This window comes from Myotis daubentonii, chromosome 3 (assembly GCF_963259705.1).
Source record: "Myotis daubentonii chromosome 3, mMyoDau2.1, whole genome shotgun sequence".
Classification (NCBI taxonomy): Eukaryota; Metazoa; Chordata; class Mammalia; order Chiroptera; family Vespertilionidae; genus Myotis; species Myotis daubentonii.
Genome location: NC_081842.1, coordinates 176,230,430 through 176,241,007, shown reverse-complemented (window position 1 = coordinate 176,241,007; position 10,578 = coordinate 176,230,430). Strand labels below are relative to the sequence as shown.

The 10,578-nt window shown below is 45.1% G+C and overlaps 1 pseudogene; it reads left to right on the top strand.

Annotated features, from left to right (window-relative positions):
• The first annotated feature begins 1,953 nt into the window (after positions 1-1,953).
• LOC132229755 (peptidyl-prolyl cis-trans isomerase FKBP3-like) lies at positions 1,954-9,691 on the top strand (annotated as a pseudogene).
• Positions 9,692-10,578: the final 887 nt, after the last annotated feature.

The window sequence follows — 10,578 nt, the reverse complement described above, 5'->3', positions numbered from 1 at the left end:
AACAAAAAACAAAACAAAAAAAACAAACCACACATACACGCCAGAAATTTGAGACTCAGGTTCATGAATTTGCCTAAAGTTACAGCAAGTCAGTGGCAGAGCTGTGCCTCCTGACTCCAAAGCCGGTTCTCTTTCCCGGATGCTAACCTAGCCTGACTCTACTGGAGTCATGTACAGTATCGCATGCTTTGGAAGCCTGCTGGCTTCCCTAAGCAAATACGTAATCTGGCCTCTTGGTGCTTGGTGCACTTTGGCACACACAGTGACTAATGAAGAACCACGGGGTGAATAGGGCAACCCTGTTGCATCACCCCCAAGCCCCCCACTGACCCCAATTAAGGGCTGATTTACAAAGATGTAGCCCACAAAACGGCAACTATAACTCAACCACAACCAATCTGGCTCTTGTTAGCTGCGTTGTAATGAGAACTTGTATGAATATCATTATAAAACACTTATTTAGAACAAGAATTGTGCTGACCTCAGAATTTTCTCTTACATGAAAAAACAAACAAACAGGAATGTGAAGCATATCTATACCTCCACTCTAAAAAAATAGATTTGAAATGAACTCTTCAGAAAGCCTGAATCCTCGAGAATAGTCAATCCTTCAGTGGAATTCGAGTGGTTCAGTTGGATTGCATTAGTTGTTTCCTTCAAACTAATCTAAGCTCACACCTTCCCCACAAAGATGCAAAGTCAGTAAAACCAGGAGGACCCTGGCTTGTTTGCTCAGTGGTTAGAGTGTCAACCCTCATAGTGAAGGACCATGGGTTCGACTCCTGGTCACAGGCATCCTCATTGGTTTGCCTCCAGGAGGCAACCAATCGATGTGTCTCTCTCACATTGATGATGTTTCTCTCTCTCTCCTTTCCTCCCTCCCTCCTTTCCACTCTCATAAATAAACAAACAAACAAACAAAACAAAGAGGGTGAAACTGAAAAGTATTTGAGTGGAAACCTCTAAGGAAAATGTAGGGATTTTTTTCCTTTCCATGGCAAAAAAAGTTACCATTTCGTCAATTGTATTAGACTGAAAATGTATTAGATGTTACACAGCTTTTCCTCTAAGTTCTATAAAACACCTGGAGTAGACCACCTATCAGGAAGTCTTCAAGTATTAGTTCAGTGATGGCGAACCTTTTGAGCTCGGCGTGTCAGCATTTTGAAAAACTCTAACTTAACTCTGGTGCCGTGTCACATATAGAAATTTTGTGATATTTGCAACCATAGTAAAACAAAGATTTATATTTTTGATATTTATTTTATATATTTAAATGCCATTTAACAAAGAAAAATCAACCAAAAAAGTGAGTTCATGTGTCAGCTCTGACACGCATGTCATAGGTTCGCCATCACTGTATTCATTGATTATTGCAGCCCAAATCTTCCCTTCATTGTCATGGCTGATAGGACCAGGACTAAGTCACTTTAAGAGTTTGCCCATAAATCTGTGCCATTATCAGCCCTCACCTGCCACGTGGCTTACTCAGACCCTTTTTTTTTCTTTTTGTATCTCTCTGGGAGTTCCAAGTTGGGGTTGGAACGTCTTACACATAATTTGAGCTGCGTTCTAATCATCTCTCCCTTCCCTGTCTTCTGGTAGTTGTTTCTGTTGTCTAGAGTGTGCTGTTTTTCTGCTCAACCACGTTGATGACCTCTGGGTAGGATTGGGCTTAGGGGAGGGAATCAATGATGTCAGTCCTTTCTTTGCCACACAGTCCCGGGGACCAGTGACCTGCAGGTCTACCAGGTGGGGTCAGTTTCCTAGAGCATTTGGGGCATGAAGAGGTAGAAGAGAATGTCTGGCCCTCAGGGCAGCTCCCTCCCAGGAGAGTAGGGAAGAGTTGAGCTGACTGTGCCATTTAATCTTCCCCAAATGATCAATCAGTTAAGGTTTCCAACTGTGTGGGGAGGTGTTGTAAGCAGTCAGACACCTGAATAGAGCAGGACGATGGCCCAGGTACGGGAGGTCATCAGGATGAAAAGCCCCAGGTGCCTAGCAATGGACAATCAGTTGTGGCACCTCGCCCCCATGGTGACTTTTCCTCCCCTAGCATGTCCCTGGTCATGAGGTTTGAACCCCCTGCCCTTTCCTCCCTAGATATACAATTTAGGCCTCAGTTGTATTTCAGCTCCAGGCCCAGATAAGCAACAAAACCAGCCACGGCTGATGCCAGGACCAGATGCATTGAGTAATGACCCCTGCCCTGATGCCGCCAATCAATCAGTGAGACCACAGCTCTGGAAGGACACACCTGGAAAACTGCTGAATAGTCTATTGAGACCTTCTTCTGGGACCTCCCCCAAAACCTCCACCCTTAAACCCTTAGGACAGGACGGGGACCCAGTGCACTCTTCCTCCTGGGAGCACCTCCCTCCCTTTCCCTTTTCCTTCCCTCTCCCCCCACTGCCACCCTCACCCCTCAGGCATGTTACCATTAGCTTCTGGATTCTAAGCTCCAAGGGCCCTTCCTTTACCTCCATAACTTGTTTCCTAAGCCCATTTCTTCTAAGAATTACTCCTTCTACTTCTGTGATTTGCCAAATAGATGTTCTCTTACAGTTTGGGTCTCGCTCTGAATTCTTTCCCAGCCAGAACCCAAGTACCGAGGTTGCTGAACCCAGGTTTAGTCTGACCCCACCGGCCAGACACCTGGCTCCCGCCTCATACAACATATTGCCTGAATAAAGGGGAAGAAAGAGGCCATGTTCCTCTCACTGAACTCATTCGGCAAGGGAGGAAACCTCAGGAGCAGTGGAGAGGCGCTGGCCCTCTGATAACCTGCAGTGCTCTGCCCAACACCCCAGCACGGTCCTGCTGACCTGCCCTGTCCTCTGAGGCCACCCAGCTTCCTAGGTCTACATCGCTGGTGTCCACTCTCTCTGCCCTCTCGCCCTCTCCCTTCCCCTTTCCATGTACTGTCTATTTCACAAGGAAGAGGACCACGACCACATTAGGGACGCGGGAGGATTAGAGTTATAATTTTAGCTATTTCTTTTTCAGTTCCTAACCACTTTACTGAATGCTCTAAACTCAGTAGAGCTCAAACATGAAAACTATGATTTCCTCCAGGGACTGCCCCTAGAAAAGCACTGTTGAGCCTCACTTTCCCTTCACTAAATGACATTTGAGGTGAAACTTTATGCTCGTTTTTAGGTTTTAAAAATGCAACATAATACAACTGGTGCAGCCTAACGCTTCCAACTCATATCCAACTTCATTCTCCTCCTCCTAGCTCAGGAGGCTTGTTGTCCGCTGTGGAGGGAATATGCTTCTCTCTTTCACTTTTCTTGTCTCCTCCCCTTTGCTCCCCCAGTGTTTTGGGAACTTAAAGAAGGGGGGCGGGTGGGGGGGGAGCAAGCCGCATTTATTCAAGTGGAGCTGCTTGTTCTTTTCTTCCTGGTCAGTCAGTGCCTGTGTTCGGGGAAGTCTAAATGCGCAGGCTCCAGGCCCAGATAAGCAACAAAACTAGCCACAGCTGACGTCAAGGGCTCAAGGTGCGTCCTCAGTGGGACCCTGCACAGCGCCTGCTGTGGGAGATGCCCTCTGGCATGATTGTTTACAATCCCCCTCCCCACCCTGAGCTCCCATTCCCATTGGTAAATTTTCTGGATGAAATGAATACCTGGAAAATAGACGTATATGCTCACCTTAACCAAGATGGCAGAAGTTTGTTTCATGCTCATGTATCAGAACAGAACTAGGTGAGCTCTCTAGTCTGGTGGGAAGCAATGCTGCACAGGATTATTTCGGCACCTGGGTTTCCTCGTTCATCTCTGGGTCTCAGCCATCAGGAAGGGGGAAGAAAAAGTCAGTGTAAGCAGCTACTTTCTTTACTGATAACTTGGAAGTATCCATACATCACTTCCACTCCATCCTATTGGCCTGAACTTAGTCACCTGACCATACCCAGCTGAAAGGAAGTCTGGGAAAACATAATCTTTGGCCACGTGACCACATGAAACCCTGAAGGGTTTATATGACTGAAAGGAAAACAGAGACCGGACATTGGAGCAGATTTTGCAGTCTCTGCCTTAGGCATTTTTGAATACATCCTCACGTTGGATTTCAAACCATTTTGCCCTTGAGCCCCATTGCCAAGTGTGGACCACAGTGCCAGACTTCTTCCTCATTTCCTCTAGACGCCCAAGACTCTCTCTGCAATGTCTTCCTCCTCCCATGTCACCATCCATCAGCCACATCTACAGACACTGGAACCCCCAATTATAAACAAGTTTCCCTGTTCTCTCTTACTGTGACACATGCAGTTCAAATCACTGTGATGAGGGACACAGGTGTAACCTTAGGGCGCTCTGGGGACACAGAGCAGAGACCCCACACCTAGCCCGAATGGAGAGAGCAGGGTTGGAGAAGGCTCTGGATGACCCTGTCACTGGGAGAGTTCTGAGATAGTAGGAGCTGGTCCATGGGAAGACTTTATGAGCCGCAAGAACCAGGCGAGAAGAGGGAGATGGTGCATTTGCAGAATAACAAGTGGGACACTATTGCTTGAGAGTCAAGTTTGGGTAGGAATGGGGGGTGCTTTTAGCAGACAAGGCTTACAGAAGCCAATGACGAAGGTCCTTGTAGATTTAAACTTCATTCTGAGAGTAAAAAGGGATTTAACAGAGAACTTTAAGCAGGGGAGGGACCCGAGCTGGCCTGCATTTGCAAAAGACAATTCTGACAGCTGGGTGAAGGATGCAGCGAGGGGAGCAAGAGTGGGTCCTGCTAGGACAGCTGGGAAGCAATCGGAGAAATCCAAGGGGAAAATCAAGGGCCTGAAGTAGAATAATGATAGGTCTCACTCCAAAACTCACATTCTTCCCATATAATAATGCTTTTCTTCTCTGCTTTGTTTGTACACTGTCTCTTTACAAAAAAGATTTGGTGGCTTTCACAGATTCACTAAGTACTGTCATGAATATGAATCCCAGTCTAATTCAGGTAAAACAAGAAATATTAAGTTTCTTTGTTTTCTATATATCACACTTAATTTTAATCTAAGTCTGCTCCTATGGGGTAGGTGGACACTCTTCTCACCTGGAGTCCTGCCACTTGTGAGTTCTACTTCCCTCTGCTCTCCGAACCCACAGACCCAAAGAGACTCGGGGACCTCTTTGACATTCTTGGGGAACTCCTCCTCTTTCCACGTTTCCCTCAGGAGCCCTTCCTCTCCTTACAGACACTTAGCTCATCCTCCTTAAAGACTTCAGATGTTTCTAAGCAAATCCAGAAATGGAAGTCAACCACAATTTACCAGTCCTAAAGCAAGAAGGCACAGAACCTGCAAGCTACTTTCGTGGAAGAAAGAAGAGAAGAAAATTCATGAATTAACATGTCGGAAATGGCCTTATCATCATACCATATGATTATTTCAAATACAAATAATTTGCAGTGAAGAAAAAATAAAACTAGTGTGAGTTTATGCTTTGAAAACTGTAAATACTTTCCAAAGTTAGAACCACAGCTTCAGCTCTGAACTATCTAGTGACCAAAGCAAAAATGGACACACTAATATTACAACTGTTTATGGCAGCCATTGAAGAGCACCCGCCTGTTTTTCAGGAGCAGCATGGTTGTGACTGCGGCTGGGATGAGAGGAGTTTCTCCACTGGATCCCTGTAAAGGGGACAGTGCATGATGCAGGCCACCCCAGGTTCAACACCATCCCTACAATGATGAGTTCTGTCAGATTGTTTCTTACAGCAATGCAGGCACCAGAGATTTAGGCAAAAACAATGTTTGTAACTCAGCAACAGCTCCTACCTTCAGTGTGTGCTAGTCTAGTCAGGAAAGTGGATAGACAATTGCCACATCATTAAATGACAGTGGTGGGGGTGTTGTTCCAAGTGCAAAGAGAGCACGCCTCAAGTTCCTAAAAGAAGAAAAGATAGAGAGCCCAGCACCCAAATATCATGGAGGCTGGAATAAGAATGGAGAATGCTCAGGCCATGATAAGTGAAAAAAGCACAATTTCACATTCAAAGTGAACATACAAAATACTGAAAGGAAGCACACTAATTGATTATTAGTTGTTATTGCTAGGTGATCATTTTGTAGGTGGATTTTATAATTTTGCCTTCAGCTTATCTACATTTTCAAATTTTTATAAGGAGAAAGTTATTAATACGTAGAGACTAGTTTGGGCTGTAACAGAAAACCCAAGTAAAAGTAGCTATTAGTTTTTGTCATGCATGAAGTAATCCAATATGATATAATATGAGGTCTGGGATTTGCTGCAAAGCAATGTGGGGAGAAAAGTGGACAGGGGCATCATGAATGAGTCAAGAATGATCAGATGTTGCTAACTGTTTAAAGGAGATGATTGATGGGTGCAGAGGGATTTATTGCACTATTCTCTACTTTAGTGTACAGTTTTAAATTTCTGTAATAAGTATCTGAAAAGAGAAACAATCAGGAGAGTGACCTTGGCACATCTCTGCTTCAGTTTGCTCAGTTGTAAAATGAAAATAATAAAAACTTCCACTTCACCAGATTGTTGTGAGGACTAAATGAGTTAACATATATAAAATGCTCATAATAGTACCTGCCATATATATATATACTAGGGGCCCGGTGCACGAAATTCGTGCACTGGGTGTGGGGGGGGGGGGGGGAGTGTCCCTCAGCCCAGCCTGCCCCCTCTCACATACTGGGAGCCCTCAGGCGTTGACCCCCATCACCCTCCAATCGCAGGATCAGCCCCTTGCCCAGGCCTGACGCCTCTGACAGAGGAGATGACCCTCATCACCCTCTGATCACCAATCACCGGATCGGCCCCTTGACCAGGCCTAAGGCCTCCGGCAGAGGTTTCAGGCCTGGGCAGGGGACCCCCAGCTCCCCGTGGTTGCAGGCTCCGCCCCTGCCCAGGCCTAACGCCTCTGGCTGAGGCGTTCGGCCCGGGCAGCGGGGAACCACAGCTGCAGCGGCCCCGCGATCGTGGGCTCCGCTTTAGGCCCAGGCAAGGGACCCCTAGCTCCCGGGACTGCCAGCTTCGACCGTGCCCAGCTCCCATCGCTGGCTCCACCCCTACTTCCTGCTATCACTGGCCAGGGCGGCAAAGGCACCTGATTCTCCGATCATGGCTGGGGGGCAGGGCAAAGGCAGCCCCAGGGCCGCCTTTGCCCTGCCCCCAGCTCTTAGCTCCCCCCTGGGTTTCCGATCACTGTCAGTGGCAGGGGGCTTCTTCCTGCTTTCCCTTTTGCCTCCCTGCATTGTGCCTACATATGCAAATTAACTGCCATCTTGTTGGCAGTTAACTGCCAATCTTAGTTGACAGTTAACTGCCAATCATAGTTGGCAGTTAATTTGCATATAGCCCTGATTAGCCAATGAAAAGGGTATCGTCGTACGCCAATTACCATTTTTCTCTTTTATTAGTGTAGATATATATATATACCTAATATGCTGTGTCCGATAGTTCAACCGTCTGACCAGTCACTATGACATACACTGACCACCAGGGAACAGATGCTCCAACTGGTAGGTTAGCTAGCTACTGGGATCTGGCTGATCAGGACTGGGTGAGAAGGGCCAGACATGCCCTGGAGCCCTCTTGTAGTCCCTCTCCGGCCCCAGTGGTGCAAGGGTCCCTCAGCCTGGCCTGCACCATCTTGCAATCCGGGACCTCCTGAGGGATGTCTGCAGGCCAGGCCGAGGGCCCCCCTACCAGTGCACTAATTCGGGTACCGGGTCTCTAGTAAGTTATAATTATAGTTGTTATGATGGTGGTTTAATCCAGGGATACAATTACCTCTTCAAAAGTCCAGGTTCCTTCCATATTTCCCCTCTGCCACCTTGTGCGTGCCCTCTGCTCCCATGGTTATATGATCTTGATGCTGTTCTAGGCATCTCCTTTTTCTGTAGCCCTGTCTAGAAGTAGAAAAGAGGTGAGTCTCTGCGCTTTTTTTGTGTCCTCTTTTGAGACTCAGAAAATTTTCAATGAAATCCCCTACCTGGCAAGCTTCTCTTTCCTTCTCATTGGCCAAGATTGCATCACATTCCCATGTTTAAACCAGTCCCTTGGATCTACCAGGTTGGGTGTAGACTAATCAAATCCTACACGCTGGAGCTTTGTGAGGGCCAGAAGCATATAGTATGCAAATGCCAGAAAGAAGAAAATGATGGTTCTGTTAGGAAGAAAGAAATGAGAAAGTGGCCAGTGGGTAGTCAACTAATAGTGACTGCTCATGGCCTGCTCCTTCTGTGTGGCCGGTGCAGGAAATAATGTAGAGAACAGGAAAAAAGATGGCAGTGATGACAGAACAGGTGACTTGGGTACCAGGCAGAAGACATTACATTCTCTCTTATTAATACCGGTATTAAAATATTTTGAAAAAAAATAAGTTGAAGTTCTCTTAGATTAAGTCCATTAATATTATAAATGTTCTCAAATATTAGTTATTAATGAACAGAATAAATAAAACACTATATATTACCATAAAAAAGAACTTAAACTATAGGCAGTGGGGAGGCATAAATACTGAGGCATAGAAGCTAAGGAAAACATCATAAGGAAAAATATTACTAATTTCATTTTAGCTTCGAATTTTCCTGGAGATGGTATGTAATCATATATAAAGTGTATGCACATCATATGCAAATGTATTTGTTGCTCCCACAAAAAATATTTTGCAGAACTGGATATGGTCTTTGCTAAAAAGCATCTTGGGAAACAGCAGAGGCAGCGGGGAAGAGGGCGGCGGCCCGACACCGTGGCCTGGACCATGGGCCCTGCAGAACGAACTGCTACTGGAGAAGGACAGCATCAAGTTTCTGCAGGACCACGGTTCAGACGCGCTTCTTGCAGAACATTAAGCTATTAGAAAACATTAAATGTGGCCAAGAGAGCTAACAAGGACCATTTGGTTACAGCCTGTAACCATCTTTTTGAAAGTGTCTCAAGGGTACTGATAAAGTGTAAGTAAAGCATCTAAGCAGGTGAAAAATGTGAAGCTTGATAAAGATAAACCCAAAGAAACCAAGACTGCGGATGCGGGTCCACCAAAATATACAAAATCTGTTCTTACAAAAGGGAATAGCCCAGCCAGCATGGTTCAGTGATTGAGTATTGCCCTATGAACCAGGAGGTCATGGTTAGATTCCCAGTCAGGGCACATGCCTGGGCTACTGGCTCGATCCCTAGTGTGGGGCATGCAGGAGGCAGCCAGTCAATGATTCTCTCTCATCATTGTTGTTTCCCCCTCTATCTCTCTTTCTCTTTCTCTTTCTCTTTCTTTCTCTTTCTCTTTCTCTTTCTCTTTCTCTTTCTCTTTCTCTTTCTCTTTCTCTTTCTCTTTCTCTTTCTCTTTCTCTTTCTCTTTCTCTCTCTCTCTCTCTCCTCTCCTCTCTGAAATCAATAAAAGTATATTTTTAAAAAAGAAGGGATAAAATCAACTTCCCCAAGAAGGGAGGTGTTGTTCACCGCTAGTTTACAGGAGCATTGTGGAATGGAACTGGTTTTGATGCCAATATTCAAACAAGTTGAAAGAAGAAAAATGCCAAGCCTGTAAGCTTTACAGGTGGAACTGGCAGGTGATCAGAGGATGGGAAGAGGCACTCTTGACTTTGAGTAAAGGAGAAAAGACTCCACTTGAGATTGAAGCAGAGTGAGCTTATGGAAAGACAGGGCATCCTGATACCAAAGTTCTACCACATGCAAAACTCATTTTTGAAGAGGAATTAGTGGGTATTGATTGTAATAGCAATGCTTCAGACTCAAAGACATCAGCAATGGCCTTGAAGAAACTTATGTAACTAATTACAGCTGGTTACTATTGTAAGGGAAGAGTCAACTGGAAAATTCAAGGAGTTATGTTAGAACGTTTTTACTCTCTCCCCAAACTTTTTTTTTTTTAATCCCCACCTTAGGAGTGAGGATTTTTTTCCCATTGATTTTTAGAGGGAGTGGAAGGGAGGGGTGAGAGAGACACATCGACTGATTGCCTCCCACTCGAGCCTAGGCCAGGGCTGGGGATTGAACCTGCAAACAAGGTACATACCCTTGACCAGGAATCAAACCTACAACCCTTTGTTACATGGGCCAATGCTCTGACCACTGAACCAAACTGGCCAGTGCTCTCCCCAAACTTTTAAGAATTGCAATCTCTTATAAATCCCTGAAGTTTAAAATATTTTACTACAGTTGTGTAAAATACTGGTTAAGGAGACTCATTTTCCTTTTACCTCATGTTATAAACTAAGAGGCTCAATAAAAATTGTAAAAAAAAAAGTGAGAGAAATAATTGACTCAACAATAATATCTCTAAGTGGGGAAGCAAACTAGCATTGGAATCAATATTTATATCTTAACTTCATTTTCTACTGACTAAGATCTTTTTTTAGCTTCTGGACTAAGTTCCTTTATAATTTTCCTTCAAGGACCTAATGAATATCCATATCCCTCACCACAGTGCCCACCCTCAGTGCTGAGTGTAATTATCCCTATGTGAAAATGAATTCCACATGAAACTTTTGAGGAGGGCAGAGCCTTTTAAGGTATTATTTAATTACAAATGAGAAATGCATTAGTTGTTTCATTAAAGAAGATATGATGCAAAGAGACTGACCTCG